At 44.7% G+C, this 25,286-nt stretch overlaps 1 protein-coding gene and 1 non-coding gene across 5 annotated transcripts in view; one reads left to right on the forward strand and one right to left on the reverse strand.

Annotated features, from left to right (window-relative positions):
* Nucleotides 1-25,286, reverse strand: part of Btbd9 (BTB domain containing 9) — a 381,249-nt gene that overhangs the window by 96,131 nt on the left and 259,832 nt on the right. The gene's annotated exons all lie outside the window — the stretch shown is intronic.
* LOC121824922 (U6 spliceosomal RNA) lies at nucleotides 9,341-9,447 on the forward strand. The gene has a single exon (XR_006066918.1). It is a non-coding gene; the product is annotated as a U6 spliceosomal RNA (small nuclear RNA).

Below are 25,286 nucleotides of genomic sequence, written 5' to 3' on the forward strand. Positions count from 1 at the left end.
AGAATCAGCGTCCCCACCTGGCTGCAGCACAGGGACAGTGTGCAGCTGCTCTCCCTAGAGGACCGGGCCACTCCCCATTGAGAACGTTCATTACTGTCTTTCAGATGAGCCTGATACATTTATTAAAAACACCATCTGGACGGGACTCAGCTTTGCGCGGTATTTCCAGGCTTATAGTCTCTTGCCCGGTCCCGCTGGAATTTCTGCCCCAATCTGTGTCACTTTGTTTACACACCCATGCTGCCAGAACCCAGCAGCTTGCTCCAATCTCTTCCTGGGTCTCCGCTGCCATCCCCAGCTCCACTCCTGTCACCACAGCCTGTGCTAGGAGCAGGGAACAGGGGAACTGCTTGGGGAGAAATTACTTTTCCCTCCGTGCACACAGCAATTCTGCTCAGACAAATTTAATTTGTTGCTTCTGAATGCAAAAGTTGCATGGTATCCAAGTGTATACATTCTGCAAGTGTATGAAGAACGGAGTGCCTGGGCTGGGGGGAGAGGCAGGAAAAGCCATCTGAAAACATTTCATAGCTTCCCACTCGTATGTAGTGCCAGCGGTGACCAACAGACTGCCGGTAAACTTAATTCAGGAGTGATAAATTTTTTAAATGGCAGTGTTAGTTCACTAGGACATGACTGGAGGGGACACCTGAACCAGCTATATTTAAAGATAAGAGTGACAACCTGCTATTTAACTGTGTCTAGAGAGCATCTACAGACATGGGAGAAACTTTAATTTTAAAAAAAGGTTTTTTAAAAATGTATTTCATGTATATGAGTACTTTGCATGTATATCTGCACACCATAAGAGGCCATCAGATCCCATTATAGACAGTTGTGAGCCTCCATGTGGGTGCTGAGAATTGAACTGAGGACCTCTGGAAGAGCAGCCAGTGCCCTTAACCAATGAGACATCTCTCCAGCTCTGAGAAAAGTCTTCTTGAAGCAGATTTTTTTTTTTTCAAATGAAACAACACTTGGCTCCTACAGTAGACTGTTCTCTTCAGACCCCGTGCTTGTGGCGGGCTTTATCTTCTGTCTTCCTGGCTGTCAGATACAAAGTTGATTTCTAACGCCCCCACCCCACCCCCTTATTCACCAAGTAAGTGCTTAATGGACTCACAATACATTTTTCTTAGAAGATTTTCTAAGTAGAGTGCCAAGATTTAGACACAAAGTATTTCCTGATTAAAAAGATAAGGAAGGCTATTTTTAGCTTAAGGGCTTACCTATACATCTCCCTAGTTTCACTGCTGTTGGATTTTAAAGAGGCTAATAACCCCAGGGCCCATCCCCAGGCCTGTACATAACTTGTTGCTGATTAGACAAGCTTCTAAGCCAACTGGAACCCAACCTTCTGCTGCATTCTTCTAAAGGAAAAAGTATCCACAGCTGTTTTGTGGGAACAGCTGTAAACGAACAATAGCTAATTAGAGAACAAGGCCATCTTTCTTGAGAACTATCAAAACACTGCACAAATGTATTTCTCAAAGCAGGCACCAAGTTACACTGATTCCTGGTTTTATATATCAGAAGAGAAATCACTATTAACTACGTGTTACATCACATCTGAGGAAAAAAGTCATTGATTACAAGTGGCATATGATCATTTGCCAAAGCTTCTCCCAGGTTCCTCTGGGAGAAGAACTTCCCAAACCCCCTCCCCAGAACCCAGAAAGGCCCAGACAGTACCACTGACTCCCCAGTCCCTGCAGAGGACCACAGGGAAGAAGGAGAGCACAGTCCTCCCTGGCCTACAGCCTGTGTTCTGCCTTCTTCTTGCTTTTCCTCTTGCAGGAGAGTGTCAATCCACACATTCTGATCACTCCTGCGCCGTTCCCACGGCCACACGTCCCAGAACTGTACTTTATGTCAACACTCTGTCCCCACCACACTCTCCACACTGTACTTTCACAATCAAGCTGGGTTCCATCTTGGCCAGCATCGAGAAGAACAAGCTTTCCAACCTTCAAATGTGCTTCCAGCCCCATCCTCAAACCTGCCAGCTCTACGAAGTTCTATCTCTGAATACTGCCGAGGAAGTCGGGTCACTTTCTGAAAGATGAGAACTCAGACAAGGATACCCTTGGAAACGGAAGAGGGATGGACTAAGGATAGTGAACCTTAAATATGTAAGTCGACAGAGATTAGTGAATTCACTCTCTCCTCACACCAGGGTCTTTGAAGACAAACACATTGCTATCTAGCCAGACGATTGACTCTCTTCTGTGGTTTGGAAATCCCAAGTTTAAATGCTGGAGGTTTTAGCTGATAAATTTTCCAAAAACCTTCAAGAATCACGCATGCGATATTCAGCAGCAGTGACCACTACAGTGTGTCAAAGCGGGAGTCACTCTGGAGGTGAGCCTTGAAATCTTAGACCAAGGCATTTCCAGCTGCAAGAAGAGACAGCCAGGCATCCAGCCTGTGTCTGAACGCAGGCAATGTCTCACTGCAATGACACAATCTGCCAGAGAAAGAGACTCTGCACTGAGAAGTTATTCATACTGCTATCCTGGAAAAACACCCAGCACACAGCAGTCACTGAAACTGCTTCTGCAAGTCTGGGAAACCTTAAAGGAAAGGCATCTTGCTATGAGTATACTGGAAGACTTTTATAGGGACTGTTTCCTTATGTCTTGAAAGATGTCAAAACCAAAGAATGTCCTTGTTGCACGGTACTGTGTTAAGCCACTTGTCAGATCACAACAACTTTGTGACCTCAGAGTAGAAATGCCCTTTCAGGGATGGGAAGTAGCTTTTCACCCTGTCCAGAGAATAAGACAAAAAGCTGTACAAAAAGCTGTGAAAAGTCCCACAAGTGTGGGTGCTTAATCCTTTTGTCAGGAAGCTACTGTTATTTTTAGCTAACCCTTTAATAAACTGGTAGCTTTTCTTTGTTTAAGCTGGAGGCTGCATCTGGTTCTAAATTCCACAAGCTAAAGTCAGATTGGTTCTACGATCACAAATAGCCCTTGAGTCTTAAACTTGAATGTTTCTTTAAAGAGCATCAATAACTATAAAATTTAAGTTTCCACTAAAAGTGGTAGCAATGGTGAAGTTTTCAAACATCACACAGGCTCCTGACATTCCAGGGAAGTCTCTACTGGATCTGTGCAAGGATGCTGCTCAAACTCCACACCACCTCCTGCCACAACCCCTCGGGACATAGAGAGAGGTTGACAGTAACAGTGGGTTCTCACAGGCCATGGCTTCCAGTTGGCCCGGGGCTGACTAGCAGAGAGGGATCTCAGCACAGCACAACTGGCCTGAGGAGCAAACATATGGGTAATGGTGGGAGAGGCTTCTGACCCCTAGGCTGAAAACTGGGCTCTTTCACCAAGCCCAGGGAACAGCCAAGGGATTAGCTCGTCTCTCAAACCTCTTAGTTTTTGGCTCAGGCACCATCAGGGCCATGGCAAGCTGAGGTGATGATGCCCTGGGCGGGGAGCTCACAGGGACTCTGTGGAATGTGGCCACCCAGTTTCAAGGCTGACTGGAGCCTGCAGTGTGCTGGGACAGCTGCACTAACACTGCAGAAGTGTTACAGTTACCAGAAAATGCCACCAGGAAAGCACAGTTCATATGACCTTCTGGGGGCCAAGGTTAATCTACAGGGAGGAAACAAACGATGCTCTGGCTCTTCGTTGATTTACAGAGAATGATTTTTAAAAGACTCGTCTAAAAGAAAATAAAAGGAAGCCTCTCACTGCTCTCCCTAGTTACCTCCGTGATCTGCAGCTGTGCTCTGGAGCATACAGCAGACACGGCACTCTAAAACAACAGTCTTAACTACTTTCCCATCGTTAGGAAGTTCATGTGCTGCAGTCTAGCCCTGCTGCTCTCCTGACACCATACTTCCGGCCGCCTGGGGGAGAAACGCCCCCACTCTCCATCTTCCGCTCCAGAGACACTACAAAAGGCAAGGCTGGAAAGCAGGGACTCCCAAACTAACCCTGACGGTGAGACCAAAAGCAATCTTAAGGAAGTCATTTCCCACTTCCGACTCAGTTTTCTGCTGTGTGCTAAAGAGAGCTTCCCTTCTTTCCCTACCCCCTGTGACACGAGCCGCTCAGTCAGGGGAGTTTTACACAGCATTTGAGTTTTAGACAAAGGAGCCATGGATGTGGTCCTTCCGCAGCCACCAAGGGCCAGGTCTCCCCTATGGAATGGTAAGTGGGCCTGCCATTTCAGGTCTGAGAATCACACAAGGAGATTTGTGTGCTCGTGAGCCACCTTGTGATTGTACAAGGATGGGGGTAAAGGAAGGAGGAGCCAATAACAATTCTACTGACCTGCAAAAAACTATTAGCACCTGCTAGTGTAATATGCAGCTGGCAGTTTCAGAATAACCGAGAAAGCAGTTCCTTCTGGTCGATATTTGCTGGGGACAGCAATTTCTGACCTACTGAATCAGATCAAGATCATCTGAGTCATTAGAGCAAAGAAACCTTTGTGCTAACGGTCCAGGGCCAAGCAGTCTCCTTGGTTGAACAAAAGCTTCTGCCCACAGCTGCCTTACAGGCCAGTTCCACCTGAAGGTTGCCAGGGCTATCATAGTGCAAGGTGAAAATCAAAACTCATTAAAAAAAAAGTCACAGCTGTAAGGGGGCTGACAATTTATCAGCACGACCACGAGTGAAAAATGCCAGGCGGCTGTCCCACTCTCCTTAGGAGAAGACAGGAGGGAGCAGAGAGGAGCAGAGGGAGAGGAGAGGGAAGGAAAGGTCCCCTGCAGTATTTAGATGGTCTTCAAATGTTCATCATTTCCTTGGGGTGTGCTCGTTGCCAAGCTGACAGATGTTGTAGGAAACCTGTACTGTTCTGAAGAAAGGCTAACCTTTCAAAAGTGGAAGGAGGCGGGGGAGGCCCACCGCTCAGCCAAGAGATGACATTAAACTGGACAGTAAAGCACCCTTGGCGTGCTGGATCTGAAAGGCGGTGTGATAACCCACCACAGGACTGCCTGGGAGACAGCTCATCTTACTAGGGCTTTCCTTGCTCAGGGTGCAAACTGGTTTTTAAACTAAGTATTAGAATGATCGAGGTATGTGGCGACATTGTGTTCCCCAGTATATTGTGCACCTTAATAAACTTATCTGAGGTCAGAGAACAGTACAGCCACTAGAGGCCAGAAAATGGTGATACACACCCCTTTAATTCTAGCATTCTGGAGGCAGAGATCCATCCAGATCTCTGAGTTCAAAGCCACACTGCAAACTGCCAGGCCTAGTGACACACACCTTTAATCCCAGGAAGTGATGGCAGGAAGCAGAAAGGTATATAAAGTGTGAAGACCAGGAACTAGAGGCTTTTTAGTCTGGTTAAGCTTTTAGGCTTTTGAGCAGCAGTTCGGCTGAGATCCATCTGGATGAGAACACAGAGGCTTCCAGTTTGAGGAAACAAGATCAGCTGAGGAATTGGCGAGGTGAGGTTGGCTGTGGCTGGTTCTGTTTCTCCGATCTTTCAGCGTTCACCCCAATACTTGGCTCCGGGTTTGTTTTTATTAAGACAATTCGTGCTACAAAGGTACTCCAAAGGTTTCTTATTATGGTTTCAAACCATCAAGAGTCTAAGTGGTAAGTAGCACAATGAGTCGTGGATAGTCTCTATGTAACTCTCCCAAGCACTTACCCACTTGATTTCCCATTCATTCCTCCTTGTTGCACTTAATATACACATACACCTCACCTCACCTCTCCTCTCCTCTCCTCTCCTCCTCTCCTCCCCTCCCCCTCCCCCCCCCTCTCTCTCACACACACACACACACACACACACACACACACACACACACACACACGCATGAGGGGGCAGGTTTTTCCGAGCAGACTTCAGATCTGGGTGCAAACTTGCATGGCTCTTCTGCAGGCTAGATCCTTGACACTCCATAAAGAAAGCCACACAGTAGAGGGCCAAGCAGGCCGGGTACTAACTGATGGTATAAAGTGAGCTCTGCAAAGCCTAGCCTATTCCAACAACGCAGCGAGCAAGCAGGGATGGCTCTGCTCAATCTCCTCACGTGGGCCCAGACCACGTGGTACAACTGGCTGACCACGGGGCTTCTGTCCTCCTGAGGAAGATGCACCTCTTCTTTATCTCTAGGCTATAGTTCTTGCCTTCCCAGCTCTAAACCTCCTGCTGAAAATCCCCATGTTCTTGATCATCAGTGTGACCGTACATCATTTTTCCTGTGCTCTCCTTCCCCCAATGTTTTGTCGGCTTTGTTGAGGGTGACTTATCCAATGTCTTCTCGTGGAAGGCAGGCAGATTAACTAATCTATCCATTTAGAGATTAACAGTAATGGGACACAAGGAAAATTATACCTTCAGCCTGAAAAACCTGCAATTGGGAAACCATTTTAGAGAAGAACACCTCCATTTATATCAATTATCTTGTTTATCAAAGACAATGAACTGCAGGCTGGTGGCAGAGAGGTTCAGGATGTGCAGTGGGGAGTAATCGGGCCGCACAGACCTGGAGGCTGATAGCCATTTGCCACTTCACTTGGGGAGGTGATGCTCAGTGTCTGTTGTATAACTTCCCTCACATTAACTTTGAAATGTCAAAAGCAGGCAGTTAATTGTTTATTATACAAAATGTCACAAATGTAAAACACTCAGATATAAAATTATTATAACTGATCTTCCACAGAAATCCTGCCTTTCTGCTTTACAGCTTGTTTGTCAGTCTGGAGCTCAGTTTAATTGCCATTCTGTAGGCTGTGCATGCCAGACAGTTTCTGTCTGAAGAATAATATTCTCTGCATTCGCTGTGTCTTCAGCCAGTTGAAAAATAAAAATAACATGATATGAAAATTACTGTTATGGTTTAAAGCAATACGTCCTCAGAAGAATGGGGGACGTCAGAACAGCAATGTCATGAATCCTGATCGTGCTCTAGCTGAGACTGAGTCCAGAGACTAACGAAGCAATACTGACTGAAGTAGCTTCAATTAACCAGACTGGGCATATACTTACTGCCCAGCTCTCTCAGCTGCTCTGTGTGGAGACTGATGTCATGAGCTGAGTGCTGGTGAAGTCACCTGCCTTCAGGAGTTAAGTCTCAGTATCTGGCAAATGTACAGAGCCCAAACCCTCTTCCTGGGCTGCCCATTATTCCTATCTTGCCAAAGTCACCTTCTGGTAATCTTGTTATTTTTTAAGCTCAAATTACTCAATTACTCAGTTTCCCTCGGGAGTGATTAAAAAAAAAATCAGAAATATAGGAGTAGGGAAGAATCCAGAAAGGATGTAGGAGTGAAGCCCAGAAGCATGTTTCTATGAAGGATTGGCCAGGGAACTGGCCGGTTCCTCCCTGTCCTATTAGACACAATGTATATATCACAATTTTTGTGGCTAAGAAGACTGGATGACAACAGACACCAACTCACTATGCAGGCGCGGACAGCTGTCAGTGGCATTGAAGGAACACACACTATTACACCATTCTGTGCCCATAGTCGCTTAACTCCCACCAGGACCATCAGGGTCTCAGAGGCATGTTAATTCCTACCCAGTCAAGTGCTAGTAAGAAACCTGCAGGAAGGCAGCTCAGCAAACCAAGTTCGCAGCTGGAATGCTGAAGACATCTAGGCTAAGAGTTAGAAAATGTGCATTTTATTGTCAAAACAAAGCAAAGAGGAGGAAGCAATTTGAGGCTTTTTTGTTTGTTTTGTTTTTTGAGACAGGGTTTCTCTGTGTTGCCCTGCTGGCCTGGATCTCACTCTGTAGACCATGGTGGTCTCAAACTCACAGAGATCTGCCTGTCTCTGCCTCCCGAGTGCTGGGAGTAAAGGTGCGTGTGTGCCACCATCGCCTGGCTAGCTATTCAAGGTATTTTAATATAACTTTGCTTTCCAATCAGCCTAGAGATGGTCAAGAATAAGTCCATTTTACTTAAGCAAACAGATATAAAAATTCTAAAATAAATATTAGCCAGGTGAGTCAATATTGTTTTGAAAACTTATCATGTTGAGGCAACATGTGTCCAAGAAACACAAGTATAAGCATCATCAGGATGTCTCTCCTTCAGCAGGTGAAAGGTGAGAAAGTCTGTAATTTTTCAATGATTTTGAGCAAAGGAGTGGTCCAGACAGATTACCTTGGCTGCAGACAGAACAGTGAAATGGCCTAGAGGCGTCAGGGATCACTGCTGAGTGGACAGACCACAGGGATGAGGAGAACAGCAGTGGCTGGCACTAGGGTGGGGGCAGCAGCAGTAATGAGAAACTGACTAGAAATAAGGTATCAATTTCAACCAAAACGATGCCACACTGCTGTACGGCTGGCCGGGTGCAAAGCCACACATTTGACGTACTGGTGGTGGGAATATGAACCGGCATGGGCAGGCAGCAAGATAATCAGGAAGCATGGGGCAAGATGAGTCTGTGATGCTTTCTACGTAAGGACCTCCCTCTTGTACACGTCCCCCAAGGGGGGGAGGCTGGGGACACAAGGGGCCCTCTGGAGAGTGCATCAAAGAGGGAGGGACAACCACACTGACCTGCAGGACTTTCAGGAGGTGACAAGATGCTAAAGTGCAGCTGTCCAGCACCCGGGGACATAGACATTCACTAACACAAGACCACAGCCATGAGAATCCCGAGACACAGTGACATACAGACCTTAGCATAGGGGATGAGAGAAGCAAAAACTAGATGACTCACAGCAGAGAACAGCTCTTCAAATCAAAACATCCTCCCAACCATTAGTCTTATTCTGTTAAAAAAAAATGCACATGTTAAGGAAATAATTAAACACACTAGCGCTGTTATACAGAGAAGGGGCCAAGAGTAGGGCTCGGAGAGGAACTGTCAAAGAGAAGGCCTTGCACGGCCCAGGAGCACACGTGATCATCTGAGGTCTGCAATGAACACAGCTCTGTACTTGGGATTTATTTAGAAGCCAAACAAGTCTCCCCAAGCTCCAGGAGAAGTCCCCTTTGTTCTGGATCAGAAAGGCTTAGGGAGAGCATCTTTTTATGACTTCACTGATGCAGTCAGTTCTCATTAGTCACAGATTCACCAAACTCAACATAGTCTGTCTTCCTCATTACAGAAAAATTCAAAGGCAGAGTGGGAACGGGATTTGGTTGAGCTGGTCCTCAGAATGAAATATGTCATTTTGTCTGTCCATTTGTCCATCCATCCTGCTTCCCCTCCTTCCTGTCTATTTGTCAAGAATCCAGGAACTACTAGAGCAGGCCACACCTCTCCCCTTTCCCCACTGGTTCCTCATACTGAAAACAATGTGAAGAAATTATAGTTACAAATGAAAATAGGTAGTCTAAGAGGCACATTCCGGATCTCTGAATGTCAAACAAAGAAACTTACTTGATACAGTGCTTGCACCAGCAGTACATGTACTAAAATTGGAACAATACACAGATTAATTAGCATGGCTCTGCACATGGATGACATGCAAATTCATGAAGCATTCCATATTTTTCCTATACAAGTTACATTTGGTTTTAATTTTTTTACTAATTATTGTATGTAAATAAAAGATTATATATATAAAGAAACCAGAGAAACTTAATATAGACTAGAAGAAAGAGGTAGGAGAGACTTCTCTAGAGAAGGGACAGTAGATAGGAACTTCACGTTAAGAAGAGACTGCCTGAGTGAAGAAGGGCAAGGCAGTGAGGTGAGGGTGCGAAGAAAGGAGCATAGAGAAGCACCCCTGGAAGAGCGGCAAGGGGAAAGGCCTCGTGGTTTCTGCATGAGAAGAAGTCCCGCCAGGCCTGAGCCTAGAAAGTCAGGCAAGGACCTGTACTAGATGGGGCCAATGTGCTGGCACCAGAGAGTGAGGACCATGGTGAGGACGCTAAACTTCACCCCACGGGCAACAGAAAGCCATATTTGAGTCAAAGTGCCTTCTGAGAGGCTAACTCTGAGATGGACTGGAGAGGACATGGGAAGGCCAGACAGTTGACACCACGGCAGAGAGGAGGTGGCGTCTTGCCTTTTGGTGGCAGCAGCAGTGACAAGGGGCAGACTTGTTATTTTGAATATAGTATCAATATGAACATTGCTCCTATAGTATAGAACATCTCTGATCGTGTGTATTTTATTGTTTCTACGGTTCACTGAGGTGTCACTGAGAGGCACCTCCTCTTTTCTGTAACAGGCAGCTACTGAACATGAATTCATCAGAGCAACGCCGGGAACATGAAGACGCGTCCAGGGTGACTGATTCAAGTCAGAAGGAAGGAAATGGGGTTTCAAGCTTTTCTAACTATCACTTGCCACCAAAACCCATCACCATAGCCAAGCAGCACCCCTCAGTCAGGGCTGTGGTTAGGGGACAGGCATTTGGCCTCTCTGCACTGTGGGACCCACAGCAGAAATAACACTTCTGAATGAAAATCTCAATCAATTCATATTCGCTATTTTACAGACTCATTTCTGGAAGATGCCAATGCGAGCATTTTAACACCTTCTGCATTTTTACATCTCACTTGAGTCCCTCACTTTTACACTCTGCTTTATTACCATTTTAGTTGATTTCATCACAGCTTCATGGAAAACAACTTCGCCGACGACCATTTCCTGTCATTATGGGGGCAGAACTGCAGTCATGGCCCGCTTGAGCACTAGGTAGATTTTATGATAATTTTACCACAGGTAATGTTGTGATTTTTAAGTACATTCTCTCTTGTAGCACTGTACCGACTCCTGTCCTTAGAAAGATAAGTATCTAATGCAGCTATAAAAGAAACATACCCATCTTCACAATATTAATGAGCCAATAAATTCAAAAAGATTGCTGTGTCCCTGCCTGGTTCACCTAACAGGCTCCCATTTTCATACCACTGCCTCATTTTGCACAAATCAGTGACCCACCCTCACCCTGCGGCATAGCATTATGAAGCAGCAAGGGCCCAGTGGTGTGGAGACCCCTCCCAAACACTTACTGCAGCAAGCAACTGCTTCCACAGCCTCCAGATCCGAAAGTTTCCTGTGGCCCAAAAAGCATGGCCTGCCTCATGTTAGTAACTGTGTGACGCCTTGGTTCCCAAGGCTCCGGGAATCTTTTCTTCCCAATCCTCCCTCCCATTTACAACATGTTCCCTAACAGAGAGCAGACAGCACAGGCACACACTGAACACGCACAGTTTAATGGGCTCTGGAATATGCAGCAGCCTGTGAGATCAGCACAATCAAGCTAGTAAAACTCCGTGCTGGCCCCATCCGATGTCTTTCTTCACCCAGCCTCACACTGTCGAGACTCAGCCGCAGACTCAATCACACAGTAGCTGCTCTGTTGTATTTCACAGCTTCCAACCAGGTTCTTCAGTCCTCGGTTCATTCTGCAGGATTACCAGGTGAGTCACCACACTGCAGGCCAGCATTTTCTCTCACCCACACAAAGGACAATTCTCAACTGAACAGACCATATAGTTAAGAGCTCTGAGCCACTGGCCCTGTCTGCCACTCAGCCATGTCTCTCTGTTAAAGAGGGCAACATGGAAATAGGTTCCTTTGGGGCTGGGAGGTGATTCAGTTGGTAAAATGCTTCAGACACAAACACGAGGAGCTCAGCACAATCTCCAGCATCCATGAAAAAGCTAGGTGTGGTGGGTGACCTGCTAGGGTAGAAAGAGGTGGATCTGGAGCTCACTGGGGAGCCAAGCAGGTAAATTGATGAGCTCAAGGTTCAGTGAGAGATCCTATCTCAAAAAATAAGATAACAGAAGCTATCACAGATATGCACATTGACATACGGCCTCCACATGCATACATACACAGCTGCACAGCATCACCCCCAATACGAACCCATGCACAAACACACACACAAAGAAACATTAATTCCCCCCCCCCATTTCTATAAAAAGGTTTCACATATTTGCTGAAAACATGTAAATGAAGAAAAAAATACTTTAAAAACTACTTCTGAACCTACCATCTAGGAAATGTATCCACATCTCCAACTCTTCAGTTATATACTGCCATAGCTTAAACTTGCACTCCAGAATTCATATGCCCCAGAATTCAGATGCTGAAGCTCTCATACAGGTCCTTCAAAAATGGAACTACAATGACATGATGGACCTTTATATTCACACCTGACCACTATCCTTATAAAAAAGGAAACGACACCACAGAAGTGGCCAGAGAGATGAAAGGCCAAGAAAGGACACAGAGAAAGATGGCCACCTCCATGCCAAGAGGAGGGTTGTTCAAAGAAAGTGAGTTTGCTGACACTATGACCTGAGCCTCCGACCTTCAGAACCGTGAGAAACTGTGGTTCTGTCCTGTAGACCACCCTCCTGCTCTAGGGTATTTCTATGGCTGTCTTAACAAATGAATAGGTGCACATGTAAAGATATATGCATTACCTTTAATTTTAAAATATCAGCATCCTATTGCTAAAGGGTGTATCTTCCTTCTATTTTACATTATACTGTGGGTATTCCCTGCACTGTAAATGACTATACAGAAACTGTGACATGTGGGTGTGTCATAACCTATTCCATTGTGTCCTTACTGTGGGACAATGTGTAGTCCTTCACCTTACTGGGTTACCATAAATAATACACACACAACATTTTTACAGAGGAAATGTTTCCTTGGGATAAACTACTAAAAGCAGAAATGGTAGGGCATGGTTTTACTGGCTACTTTCATGTCAACTTGACCCAAACTAGAATCACTTGGGAAGAGACTCTCAGTTGAGACAATGCCCCCATTAGGTTGGTCTGAAGAGTCAGATGGTGGTGGCGCACAACTTTAATCCCATCACTAGGGAGGCAGAGGCAGGTGGATCTCTGTGAATTTGAAGCCAGCCTGGTCTACAAATTGAGTTCCAGGACAGCCAGGGCTACACAGAGAAACCCTGTTTCGAAAAACCAAAAGGACTGGTCTGTAGGCAAGCCTGTAGGGCATTTTCTTAATTAGTGATTGAAGTGGGAGGGCCTAGCCCATTGTGGGTGGTGCCATCTCTGGGTTGGTAGTCTTGGGTTCTTTAAGAAAGCAGGCAAGAGATCAATTGAGGGGGCTTGAGACATGACTCAGCAATTAAGAGCACTGACTGCTCTTCCAGAGGTCCTGCGTTCAATTTCCAGCACCCACATAGCAGCTCACAATTGCCTATAACTCCAGTTCCAGGGGATCTAACACTCTCACACAGATATACATGTAAGCAAAACACCAATAAAATAAACAGATAATTTAAAAACAGTTGAGAGAGGAGAGAGAGAGAGAGAGAGAGAGAGAGAGAGAGAGAGAGAGAGAGAGAGAGAGAGATATCGAGATAGAGATCGAGATCAAGCCAGTAAGCAGAACTCCTCCGTGTCCTCTCCATCAGCTCCTGCCTCCAGGTCCCTGCCCTGCTTGAGTTCCTGCTCTTACTTCCTTCAGAGATGACCTTGGATTTGGAAGTGTGTAAGCCCGCTCATTTTTTTAGTTATGGTGATTCATTACAGAGACCCTAACTAAGGCAGGGCTTGGTACCAGGCTCACGGGGTAGTGCTGTAACTGACCTGACTGTGTTGTTTTGGGGGAGGATCATGGAGTTGTTTAGAACTTGGGGCTGGAAAAGCCACTGAGTGCTCAGAGCTTACTGAGCTGTTGTGGGACCTGGAAGATCCTGCTGAGAGCAGTGCAGAGGACGGAGGCCTGGACTGCGCGGTTTCAGAGGGAAGTCTGAGAATCCCAGCACTCGGGAGGCAGAGGCAGGCAGATCTCTGTGAGTTCGAGGCCAGCCTGGTCTACAGAGTGAGATCCAGGACAGGCACCAAAACTACACAGAGAAACCGTCTCGAAAAACAAAACAACAAAAAAGAATCCACAGTTCTGGTCAGTTGGAGCTGAAGAATTGGCAATGATTAAGAAACCAGAACCATGTTGTGGTGCACATGCCTTTAATCCCAGTCCTTGAGAGGCAGAGGCAGGCGGATCTCTGTGAGTTTGAGGCCAGCCTGGTCTTCAAAGTGAGTTCCAGCACAGCTAGGGCTGTTACACAGAGAAACCCTGCCTTGAAAAACCAAAAACCGGATAGAGCTGAGAAATTAGCAGTGATTAGCAAGAGACTAGCATTACTAAGAACTGTATACTATCTGGGAATATTTGTCCTCAGGTCAGCACACAGAAGCTGTGGTCCAGAGAGGGCTGAGCCACATCTCACTTGGCAGCCAAACTTGGTAATGTGTAAGAGTCACCCCAATGGTACTGGTTTTGAAGGCATGAAGGGGTCATAGAGAGTAGCTGAGGTTTGGGACTAGGAGAGGGTAGCAAGAGGCCTTTGGTGACGGTATGGCCTCAGTTCAGTAGACATCCCAGGATTGAAGGGATTCATGGAAAGCATGGAGGCTTGGCATCATGTAGCAGGGTCACAGTCCCTGAAGAGAGTCAGCAGAGGCTATTAATAAAGGTACTGCCCAAGTGCAGCAGAAGACCCCAACTTTCTGGAGGTATCAGTACCATGGGCTAACTATCAAGGACAGTAGCAGCTGTGGGTACAGCCAGCCTGAGCCTACGAGTCCAGCTGTGTGTTCCATGAGTGTCAGAACTGGAGAAATGGAGCTGTCCCAAGGTCTTTTGGAGCCCAGCAGATCATGAGTGGCTCCCAGATGTCAAATACTGAACTTGTTATGCTACTGAACTTTGGTATGCATTGATATATAACAATGTCCTGGTTCTTTCCTCTATATTTAACTTGTGTTTTGATTTTAAAGGAGCTCATGGTTAAGAGACTTTAGGATTTTATAGAGATTTTGATATTTTGGAGAGACACTGGATATTTTAGAAAGACAACTTTTACCATGTTTGAATTTTTAAAGACTGTGGAGCTTTTAAAATTTGGAATATTTTATATTGTAATATATTAATATTACATCTTAGGGGAAACAAGAAAGGAAGGATTATAGCTTAATAAGTGATGTGTCTGTGTGTCAAGTTGACAAGGGGTCAATTTTGCTGGCTAGTTTTTATGTTAACTTGATACAAGGTCATGTCTTCTTAGAAGAAGGAATCTTAATTGAAAATATACCTCCATAGGATTGGCCTATAGGGCATTTTCTTGACTAATGATTGATGTGGGAGGATTCAGTTCACTGTGGGCATGCCATCTCTGGCCAGGTGATCCTGGATGGAATAAGAGGGCAGTGGTGGCACACACCTTTAATTCCAGCACTTGGGAAGTAGAGGCAGGTGGATCTCTGTGTGTCCAAGGCCAGCCTGGTGTACAGAGTGAGTTCCAGGACAGGTTCTAAAGCTACACAGAGAAACCCTGTCTTGAAAAACAAAATAAAATGAAGGAGGAAGGGACGGGGGGGGGGGGGGGGGTAGAGAGAGCACAGGAAGGAAGGAAGGAAGGAAGGAAGCAAGCAAGCAAGCAAGCTGAGCAAGCCAGAAGGAGCATGCCAGTAAGCAGCAGCACCCCTCTAGGGCCTCTGCATCAGTTCCTGCCTCCAGGTTCCTGTCTTAAGTTCCTGCCCTGACTTCCCTGGTGTTAGAGTGTGACCTGAGAGTTGTAAGATCAAATAAACCCTTTCTTTCCCAAGTGGCTTTTGGTCATGGTATTGTATCACAGCAATGGAAAGCCTAAGACAAAGTTGTATTTAAAAGACTCTTCATGGACACTGCCACACTGTCTTCAAGAAAATTTGAATACACATTTCAGTAGCACAGCCCTGCTCCTTTCTCAGCATCCACACTGTTTCATTGAAAACGTTTCTGTCAACAAGATTTTAGAGTCAAACTTGACAAGCTGATTTTCAAGATCATTGAAAAAGAAAATTTGAAGAACAGCCTAAAATTTTTAGAGAGTTGAGTCACCATGAGTGTAGATGTTCAATATGACAAAAAATAGCTCACAAAATAGAAAAGCTATGATGCATATGTAAAGCCATTATATGCTATTTGAAACTAATGAAAAAAAATATATTTTAAAAGGCACAGAATAGATGTCCATAATGTACAAATTACTAAAACAGCTAAGTAGTCAAAAGGAAAAGCAGGCAAAGAACATGTCAAGAAGAGAGTCTTTAAAAAGAGAAATGGGGGCTGGAAAGATGGCTCAGTGATTAAGGGTACTTGCTCTTCTTGTAGAGGATGTGGGTTTGATTTACAGTACCCACATCTGGCAGCTCACTACTACCTGTAACTCCAATTCCAGGGGATCTGATGCCCTCTTCTGATATCCATGGGCAATGCACATTCACGTGTACAAACCCACATCCACACACAAACATTTATATGTAATTATTAAAAATTAAAACCTTTAAGGGGGGGGTCAAAAAGCACAAAAAGATATTTAATTCTAGTGCTAACCAGAATGAATCAAAGTTAAATAGGAATATTTTACTTTACTGCATGCACTCCTATATTGCTTGTACTTTTTAAGTTGTAATTAGCAATTTATAATTATATGAATTTAAGTAGCAGCAAGTAGTGCCATAGTTGATTAATACAATATGAAATAATTAAATTAAATCAGTTACTATTTCCTTTACTTCAAATATTGAACTTTTTGTAATGAACAAGTTTGAAATTTCCTCTTTGCAATCTGAAGTTTATAATAATTAACTATATTCAGCACGCTCTTTCTGCAGGGCATTTACACCCGTCGGCAATCACCTCCTCACTCTCCACCCCAGCCTGCGTAGCCACCCTTCTACTCCTGAGTCTGTGAGCTCAGCTTGTTGTATCCCCCAGGTGAGTGGCAGTGTATTTGCCTTTTCTGTGTTTGCTTTGCTCCGCTGAACATGATCTGCAGTTCCACACACTGTCACACGACAGGATTCCCTTCTCTTAAAACCATACTGTAACCTATCACATGCCTGTATTCCATCTTCACAGGAGCTGCAGGCATGGTGTGACACAATCTTTTTGTACACTGTGAAGATGTGTCACTCTGACTGCTTTAATAAAAAGCTGAATGGCCAATAGCTAGGCAGGATTTCCAGGCCCAGAGGCTGCTGGGAAGAAGGGAGGAGACGTCATAATACATGGAGCAAGCAGGATAGGCAGTGTATAGATGAGATATGAACCTCAGGGCAGCACATAGATTAACAGAAGTGGATTAAGTTATGAGAGCTAGCCAAAAACAAGCATAAGCTACTGGTGAGCTTTCATAATTAATAATAAGTCTCCATGTGGTTATTTGGGAGCTGGCAGCCAGGACAGAAAAATCTGCCTACACAGGCATTTCTTAAACTGCCTTAAAAACTTTTGAGCAAAACCTCAGAAGTGAGAGTGTATTAGATGGTAACTTAGTTTTGATAAACTCCCATAGTTTTTACTAGTGTTTATTCACATTCCTACAGAAAACAGAAAGAGGGACCCTCTTCTCTACACCCTATTGCACAAAACCTAATTGGTCTTATATTAAAAACCCAGAGCCAGATATTGGGGTAAATGCTAAAAAATCAGAGGAAACAAGCCACAGCCACTTCTCACCTCACCAACTCTTCAGCTGAAAGGGGAAGATCCTTTCTCCACGAATCCTCAGACTGAATGCCCCTGAGTCCTCAGCTGAAAGGGTGTTGAACTCCTGTCTCTTCCTGCTTTATATTCCTATATAAGCCCAGCCACACCACTTCCTGTCTCAACCTTCCAAGTGCTGGGATTAAGGGTGTGTACCACCATTGCCTGGCCTCTATGTTTAATCTAGTGGCTGGCTCTATCCTCGGATCTTCAGGCAAATTTTATTTGTTAGAGTACTAACAAAATATCACCACAACACCCTTACGAACACTTTTTCTTTCTATCTTTGATAGCAGCTATCCTGACAGGTAAGACCTAGCTCACTGGAAATCTGCATTTCCCTAATGATTAAAGATCGAAGCACTTTTTTTTCCTTCCTATTGGCCATTTGTATGTCTTCTGTGAACTGTCTATGTGGTTCCCTGGCACAGACTTTGTAAACTGCTTTTTCTTTTTCCTTGCTATTGAGTTGCTTGAGCTCCTCCTCATACATTTGGGGCACAATCTCTATTAGGTACATGGCTTTTAAATACTTTTTTCCCACCTGAAGATCATCTCTATACATTGTGAATTGTTTATTTCGATGGGTAGAAGCTTTTTGGTTTCATTTGTCCCTTTTTGATTTGCTTGTATTCTCTTTCGGAGTTAAGGAAAAAACAACTAAACCAATGCAGAGTTTGTCGTCTTATGCTCTGCAACCCCAGGTATTTTCTCTAGTGGCTTTATAGTCTCTGCTCTTATAGTTAAGTGCTTAATTCATTTAAACTTGAGTTCTGAGTGTGGATGTGATAGGGCTCACTCTTACTCTTATGCATGTGGATATTCAGTTTTCCCACCCCTGTTTGCTAAAGAGACTCTTCTTTTCACATTCCGTATTCTTAGCACGGTGGTCAATAAACCAACACTTGCTTCAAATGTAGACAGAGGGGGCAGCCAAAGAGTGCTGCTGCCATGGTGCTGTTATCAAACCTTCCTTACCCACGTTGTTTCCCTTCATCCCCCAAACACCCATGCTACAAATAAAGACAGAAACAAAGGGAAGAGAGCAATGTGGCACCCGAGTCCTCTCCTATCGTGAAAACAAAGGTAGACAGAGCTGGTTGAGGGCGCTTGTAGCCGTCAATCAAAAGAGAGTTCTCCTTTCCCTACTGCATATACTTGGCACAGAAGTCAAAAGTCAACTGTCTGCACGTGGTTCCTTTCCAGGTTCGTTTTTCTCTCTTCCTAAGTATGCTCCTTTCTTCTCTCCCCACTCTTGCCCATATGCCAGCTTTTCCTTCCTACAAGTCTACTCCCGTGTCAGCAGCATGCATCCTTTAGTGTGCAGTACTAACTTTAAACACAATGGTGACAGTCCTCCTCGTTCATTTTCTTCTCTTATTTCAGTGTCTGACCTAACAACCTTTTCATTTCACATAAGACATTTGGAATGTGTTAACTTAGCAGACCATGAGCTTTCAGCCTCCCCAGGGCTAAGAATGCCACCAGATAGCACCTACAATCTATAACAGTTTCTCCTACTTTGCCGTACCCCACCTACATCATGTCTCACCAGTAGATATGGCAAATGCTTTGATTTATCCCTTTTTTCCGTTCTGTGGCATATCACCACTTCCACATGGAAACAAGTTACTAAGGCACGAGGTGATCCACCGGGAGCAGTTCTGCCTCAGAAGCAAGTCACGTGCTGAGCACTGGCGAGTCTAATGGGCTTTTTTTACTTCCGCTCTACTCCATAAGGTCTAGCCTGGTCCATGTCCTGCACCAGGGGCTCTTCTAACCCCACCCCCTCAGTCCAGGCTGGAGCTCCTGTTCATCTCAGTGTTCCTATTGCACCTGCTGACACCTCTCACTACACAACCTCCTTCACTGTGTTGTCGCCTGCCCTCTTCTAAGTCATTCTCCTCTGTCAGCACACACGAACCTCCCAGGCAGAAACTACACCTGTGTCTCCTCTCCAGAGTGCCTAAAATATGCTTGGCAGACTCTTAATGAGTGTCTACTTAATGCCAAGTGGTTTACATAGCTCAACAGTTAAGTTTCACTGACAGAAATAGCCTTCCTATCTAGTTTGAGGAATTGGTCTGGGAAGGAACAGCCCCCTGGCACACCACAGTGGAAACTTATTGGCACCATCCTAGGAAACTACCTTCATTAAAGCCCCCAGGGCACCCTGTGAAACCTGATGGCAGCTCCTAGTCACACTCCCATTTTCATATGCTAATGAACTTCCCCAAGGCCAAATCTGTGTTTCTGTGGCAGAGGACACATTTTTCTAAACAAAGTTATGAAGCACACGAGTTATGATACATCCCTAGTTTAATGGATGCAAAGACCATTTGTGGCCTGATTTCCAACTGTTTGCTTTTCCTGGAAATTTACAGCACTTCAAACATACTGTTACAATCTGAGTACCTTTAAATGAGTCACAAGCATAGTCCACCTACTCCCTGCATTCAACTCCTTGGAGGGAAATACATGTTACCTACTTTTGTTGCTAGATAAATTAGCATGTTACACTCAACAAAATGTATTCAGTTCAAGATCTAACTTCAAAACACCATTCTTCACAAAGCCATTATCTTACCAGGGAAAAAATGTGTTGAGAGTCCTTCAGATCTCAACTAAACACCTACCCTTCTCACAGTCTGTCTGTTGTTCCTCAACCTGCAAATGTCTACCCTTGTCCAGGTGCCTCCCATGCCCCTGAGTCGGACAGTAGGCTGCACATAGGAGGAGACTGCTGTTTGGCCTCTGTACCACTCATCTGTCCTCAGCTCCTTGCCTAGCCCTTGTCTGAACCTTGCCAACCGCTGCGCTCAAACTCCCTTTACCAGCTTGGCTTCTGGTTCTGCCAAGAAGAAACTGGATAGACTCATAAGCAAAAGCTATTTTAAAAATAAAAAAGAAATGCAAATGGCCCTTAACATATATCCAGGTGCGAAGAGGATTGGTTCTCCAGCAATAATTCTAAGAGCAGCAGATGAACACAATGTCAGTGCCCTGTTTACAGATCACAGGCCAGGGGTGTCAGCAGGGAGGGAGGCATGTGTGTCCCACAGCTTCAGCAGCAGACCTGTGCTGGGGCACCTGTTACCTAAGAACCACAACAGAGAGCCACTGGACTGCCTGGCCCTATGCCAGCCGACAGAGGCCAACACGTGTCTAAAGCCAATGAGAGATCTCTGTTCCGTGATTGAAACAGTTTAAAGGAGCCTGGACTTAGAACCTGGCTCCATGCTCTAGTTGGTGTCTCTCAGGGAGTACGAAGAGCAGGACAGCCAAGGACGAGGAAGGACAGGGACTTAGGACAGCACAGATCTTCCGAAGCTCCAGAAGACCTCAAGAAGGGAGCCTAGACTCTTGGAAGGCTCAACACTGCTCCAACACCAGCTCTGTTTACTGCTCCCCCAGGTCTTCTAAGAGCTAAGTCTATTCATCTGGAAGACTCACAAGAGAAAGCTGTTTAAGAAATAAAAAAGAAATGCAAACGGCCCTTTAACATATAAAAAGCAGCTCAATTTCTCTCCTAAGAGAAGGACAGTTAAACTGCAATGAGATCTATCTCCTGCCTAAACTAGGGAAACCCAAAAGCATGATGACGTGCTCCACTGGCACAGCTGTGAGAAAGCAGTCCCCGATACAAAGCCAGCCAAAGTCTGCACACAGCATCTTCTCTGACTCCGTGTGTATTCCCTCTCGGACTGTGAAAGCCCTCTTGTAGGAATCTGTTTCAAAAGTATATGAGCCAAAATGGGAAAAGATGAACATACAAGGCAATCAAAACCATTTGTAGTAGCAAGACTGAAAAATAGTACAAAGGGTTCATCAACAGAGAACTCACCAAACAGACTCGGTTCATCTATACAGAGTACTATGGAGCTATAAAAATAAATGAACAGCATGTTTCTTCATCTTAGCTTTAGCATAAACATTAAGTACAATGAAATGAAGCTCCCAGCAAAAAATCTACACCTGTATTCAAGATTTTACAAGGCTGACTGGCTGACCAGAACTTCCTGACTATGGAGAGCTGAAATGTAGATCCAGAGCAAATTATCTTGAGCAACCTCTCTCTGTTCCCTTTATAGCCATGCATTGCCTGTCCCTGTGTCTAACCTAATACCCTGTCAACTCTCAGGTGAAACCTGTGGAATGTATTAGCAGACCACTAGCTCTCACTGACCCCAAAGCTAAAAACACAGTCAGACAGCCTCTGAAATCTACAGCGTTCCACCTGCTTTGCTGAGACCCACCTACACTGTTCTCAACGTATCTGGCAAACACTCAATGACTTTTGTTCCATGGCTGTAAGAAGTTCTTGTGACCAAGTTTAGGTTGGCACACTTTAGGTTGGCACACTTTTCTAGGGTACAGTCCCTCCTCAGATAGGGATGTCTTACTCCTCAGAATGAACTGTCTTACTCTATCTGAGCGCAGAGCTGTGCTGTGTTGCGTTCTGCAGTCAAATACGGGTCCAAGGATGACCCACTCACACCTGCAACGTCGCTGTACCCTTTGTGGCCACCTGTAGCATGAATCTTAAAAGTTCTTATTAATAAAATCAAACCCGAGGCAAGTTATTGGGGTCCACGCTGGTAGAGAGACAGAACAAGCCACAGCTAACCTCACCTGGTCAACTTTTCAGCTGATCTTGTTTCCTCAGACTGGAAGCTTCTGTGTCCTCATCCCAATGACTCTCAGCTGAACTGCTGCTGGAAAGCCTGAAGCTTAACCAGCCACATGCTTAACCAGCCAAAATGCTTCTAGTTTCTGGTCCTCACGCCTTATATATCTTTCTGCTTTCTACCACCACTCCCTAGGATTAAAAGCTGGCTTTCTGGGATTAAAGGTGTGTGTCACCATGCTTGGCTTTTTCCAATGTGGCCTTGAACTCACAGAGATCCAGAAGGATTTCTATCTCTGGAATGCTAGGATTAAAGGTGTGAGTGCCACCATTTTCTAGCCTTTGTATTTAGTGGCTGTCTGTTCTCTGACCTCAGATAAATTTATTAGAGTACACAATATTTTGGGGAACACAATACCACCACAGCCACCGGTTTGCACTGGCTCCTCAGTGGGGCTGTGAGTTCTTCCTGGTGCTCAGGCCCCTTTTGTTCAGGCCACGGTCTGCTGGTTGATTCCGAGCTGGCTGTTAAGCTACCCTTGGCCTGTTTTCAGAGCATGTGGTCAAAGCATTCATCACTAGCATTCAGCCCTTTTTTGCTGTCTTCTCTCATGTCTAGTTCTGTGGCTCTTATCAACCTTGCTTCTTTTAGTTTAGAAGTTCTATGGCTGCCTGAACATGAAGATTCCAGAAGGGCAGAGGAATCAGGGGAAACTTCTCAGGGCATGCCAGGACTTCACTGAAAGCCTGTGACAAATCTACCCCATTGCTTTCAACCCCAAAGTGTGGTATGTTGTCACAGGCTAGCTTATGTTCACAGGCTATCCTATACACACAGGGTGTCCACCAGTGTGTCAGCCCCACATTCCTGTGAATATACAGGATAAATATGAGACACAGTGAGAGGGGCGAGCCTCGGGGTGAGGCTATTCTCATCAGTGCAGCATATATTTGATCCAAAACACATATCCTACAAGCTATGATAGAAGGTTGCAATTTTTGAGAAAGAAAAAAAAGGGAAATTGAAACTCAAGGAAGGAGAAAGTGTTTGGCAGTCAAGCTAGTCTTATGTTCCACTGCTCTGGAAATCGAACCTACAGGGTTGTTTTTTAAATGGTGAACTATGATAATAATGTACATTTAACTAAAAGTCCTAGGCAATAAAACTAAAGATTATAAATGGGCATACTAAGGAATTTAAAAACGTGAGAAATGATGATGCTAGTTTATAAAAATATGAAAGAGAATTTTAGAAACTATCACTATAAAACAGGAAGTTAATAAAGTTTTAGAAGCTGTATCAAAACTGATGAATTCTCAAGAAGATGTTTTTCTCACCTCCACTCAGCTACTGTTGCCGAACTTGCCTCCTACTTTCTAGGATCCTCTCCTGCTACTCCCTTCTCTAGAAATCTCCAAGCAAAAGAAATTCTGGATCAAAGGAAAAGGCTCTGGGGGACTGTTTTAAGATAGAGCCTAGAGAAAAAGCGCTCTCGACACCCTCTAGATGCTTGGGCAGAACCTGCCTGAAAACCGCACACGGTATGCCAAAGTCAGCTCAGAAGTCTCCAGGATTTGCTAACCAGTTTCCAAAACCTTACTGATCTACAAAGCAGGGTTTCTGACTTTTACTGAAAATGTCCATTTGGAAGGACATAGCTTGCTCTACTAATTAGCTCTTTTTTTGTTTGTTTTGTTTTTGGAAACAGGATTTCTCTGTGTAGCTTTGGAGCCTTTCCTGGATCTCGCTCTGTAGACCAGGCTGGCCTCGAACTCACAGAGATCCGTCTGCCTCTGCCTCCCGAGTGCTGGGATTAAAGGCTTACACCATCACAGCCCAGCCCAATTAGCTCTTTAAATAGAAAAATACTGGCTAAGTCTGTACAACAGGCTTTACTCTTTGGCCTTTTCACCTTTCACCTTTCACTGGGTCTCTTACACTTCAAAGGCAGAGAGATGAAAATGCCTCCTTGTTTTGAGGAAGAGTGTACTCTGGTCCTGATTTAACACAGCTGCATGATGAGCATTGTGTTTGTCTACCTTGGCACTTGTGGCAGCTCTTGAGTTTACATAATGGTTTTTGTCTGCTAGCCTGTTAACCTGTGTTTATTACCAGATATTCTTGCTGTAAACCAGATTTTAGAGGGTTTTACTTAAGACTTAGAATTATAACAAGAACTTTTGGAGATCTTATTTATTTATGTGTGAGAGTATGCACATAAACCACAGAGCAATTGTCAAGGTCAGAGGACAACCTGTGGCAGTCAGTGCTACCCATCTGTCAGGTGGTCCCGGGGATGGGCTTGGGACCACCAGGCTTCACTTGCTGAGCCATCTAGCTGTCTCATAGATGTAGTACTCTTTTGTACTCACAGATCCACCTACCTCTGCCTCCTGAGGACTTAAGTCCTTTATTGTTTGAGGGGACAAGCTGTTGCCAGGAGATGACTGCTGCTGCCTTCAAATGGAGGATTATTTGTTTTGGGGTGGCCTTTTTGTTCCTAGAATCCATAGTGACTGAAGACTTAGCATACACAATACCTATCAGAGCCCGCAGCTTTGAAGAGGGTGTGAAATGGGTTAGATGGATGGGTACTTCTTGAGTGATTAACATGGTTACACACAGTCAGGTGGGAATCTGACCCCAAGAACAGGAGACAGACACAGACAGAGGCAGAGATGTCGGACTTCTACCCTGCCATCTGTCTCTTGCCTTGTGGGCTCCAAAGAGAAATCAATGCTCTTTAACAAGGGATATTTCTGAATGCCTGTTAATCCCTAGGACTCTCAACATTTTCTGGCTACGTTTCAGATGCAGCTTCCTGGGTTTTCATTTATAACATAAAGAGTAATTTTATTAAGAAAAAAATGTTTAAAAATTTTATAAAAACAAAGAAACTACAAAGTATGCAAATAAGATACAAAAATTATAGTTATGGACTATTTTTTTTTTTTACAAAGGAGGTTAAAGAGAAAGGCAATGCTTTTAAGAAAGGATTTTATCTACTGACACAAGACTTTTGTCCTAAAGTCAAAGGTTTTCCAAAAAACGGAAAAGGTGAAGCCAAAACGAGAAGGCTGGCGTATGTTCTAAGACCTGTGAGAGAGAAAACGTAGAGAGGACGTGTAAACAATTAAGTTCACTACAGTTAAAAGTTATGAAAACTTGGGTCCAAATCAGATGCAAAGACTGAAGAGTAAGATCTACTTTCTGCTCACAGCAGTACACC

Source organism: Peromyscus maniculatus, chromosome 21 (genome assembly GCF_049852395.1).
Source record: "Peromyscus maniculatus bairdii isolate BWxNUB_F1_BW_parent chromosome 21, HU_Pman_BW_mat_3.1, whole genome shotgun sequence".
Lineage (NCBI taxonomy): Eukaryota > Metazoa > Chordata > Mammalia > Rodentia > Cricetidae > Peromyscus > Peromyscus maniculatus.